The sequence below is a fragment of the Brassica oleracea genome, chromosome C7 (assembly GCF_000695525.1).
Source record: "Brassica oleracea var. oleracea cultivar TO1000 chromosome C7, BOL, whole genome shotgun sequence".
Lineage (NCBI taxonomy): Eukaryota > Viridiplantae > Streptophyta > Magnoliopsida > Brassicales > Brassicaceae > Brassica > Brassica oleracea.
This window is the reverse complement of record NC_027754.1, coordinates 8011356-8013633: the sequence shown is the minus strand read 5'-3', so window position 1 is coordinate 8013633 and position 2278 is coordinate 8011356.

The window sequence follows — 2278 nt, the reverse complement described above, 5'->3', positions numbered from 1 at the left end:
GCTCGGTCGCTACGTAGCGACCGAGCGTCCGTCTCGCGCGGTCGCAACGTAGCGACTGAGCTCGAGCCAAGCCTGGTCGCTACGTAGCGACCGAGCTCTTCCGAAACGTCAATACGACACAAATCCATGCATTCTCGTCTACCCTTCGATGCTGTCTCCCGAACATCGTAGCGAACCCATTTCATGTTTTTCGCCATTCGAAGTCATCAATCAAACTTTACGATAAAAACCGTGGAAAGCTCATTTTTATCGAAAGAAGTCGTAATAAACGCTTCAAGTCGAAAGACGGCCCAAAGGGACCTAAGGCATGACTCGAAGCCCACCTTACGATTTCTTAACCAACAACCCGTAAACCGTGGGACGGTCTACGCTTGGTTCGCAAGGAAAGATAAATGTCAAGTTTCCGCAGATAAATACGAAATTTTGAAGATAATTACGAAGAACGGGAAAAATGGAATATCTCAATTTTTAGGCTATGACGGCTTAAGGACAGAAGGGGAAAAGCGCAAACTGACCTAGGAGCGAGTATATAAGGACTCCTAGGCGAGAGGCATGAGGAACAACTTTTTAGACTCGGAACTCTCGGCACTTAGAAACTTTGAGGCATTATTCTCGACATGCTCTGTTTCCATGACTGGCACCCGATTACCAGACTAACGTGCACAAGCAGTTCGATCTCTTGGTTCACTCTTGAACTACGTTCGGCTTGATCCTCGAAAGGGGTACGTAGGCAGCCTTTCATAAGTTTCAGTCCGAAATCAATCAAAAACCTTTTCTATATTTTCTTCGTCTTTAGTTATCGAGCTGCGAGTCAACTAGGTTTGAGCTTTTAGGCCGCTAGAACTAGGTAACTTGCTGACAGCCTTTGCGGCCAAAGCTTTTATGATCTCTTGTAATGATCGCAACGCTCTCACGCGGGCTCGAAATAAGATCTACTATTTTCTCTAAAAACTCATTAGTTATCTTTTCATGATTTCCGAATATATTTGGTCACTTGCCGTTGGCTCTCGCAGAGATCCGAGACGTCTGGGAAATTAGGGTTTTCCTTGTTTCCTAATTTAAACATAAATCGACAGTGCGAATTTCGGTTCCCCACAATTTGGCGCTAGAAGGAGGGGAGGTACGGATTACTCTAACTTATAGCCGCAAAACGCTTGATCAAAACAATGTCTGGAAATACGAAAGAGAAAATCGCAGTTCACAACAACGCTGGTAAGAAAACTCCAGCCGCCACTGCGTGGCTCGATTGCTACGTAGCGACCAAGCTCAAGCCAAGCTCGGTCGCTACGTAGCGACCGAGGAAGCACACGGCTCGATTGCTACGTAGCGACCAAGCTCAAGCCAAGCTCGGTCGCTACGTAGCGACCGAGGAAGCACACGGCTCGATTGCTACGTAGCGACCAAGCTCAAGCCAAGCTCGGTCGCTACGTAGCGACCGAGGAAGCACACGGCTCGATTGCTACAGCGCAACAAATCGATTACACAGCTCGGTCGCTACGTAGCGACCGAGGAAGCACACGGCTCGATTGCTACGTAGCGACCAAGCTCAAGCCAAGCTCGGTCGCTACGTAGCGACCGAGCACGCACACAGCTCGGTCGCGACGTAGAGACCGAGCTGCAGCAAAGCTCGGTCACTATGTAGCGACCGAGCATGCACACAGCTCGGTCGCTACGTAGTGACCGAGCACGCACACAACTCGGTCGCTAAGCACGCACATAGCTCGGTCGCTACGTAGCGACCGAGCTCAATCCAACTCTCCAGTCACTACGTAGCGGTCTGTCAGGCCTAAAAAGGGTCCTCCTTTGTGTTCTCTTTTGAATCCTCATCGTAACGCTTTTCGTTTCGTCTCAATCGGAGTTTCCGTTGAGATTTTACGACGAAAACAAGTAGGACTCTTCTTGTCTTGCTTCCACTCGCTACGTAGCGACCTGTCAGACCGCCACTCGCTACATAGCGACCTGTCAGGCCTAAAAAGGGTCCTCCTTTACGTTCTCTTTTGAATCCTCATCGTAACGCTTTTCGTTTCGTCTCAATCGGAGTTTCCGTTGAGATTTTACGACGAAAACAAGTAGGACTCTTCTTGGCTTGCTTCCACTCGCTACGTAGTGACCTGTCAGACCTCCAGTCACTACATTGCGACCTGTCAGGCCTCAGAAAAGTCCTCCTTTGCGTTCTCTTTTGAATCCTCATCGAAACGCTTTTCGTTTCGTCTCAATCGGAGTTTCCGTTGAGATTTTACGTCGAAAGCAAGTAGGACTCTTCTTGGCTTACTTCTAC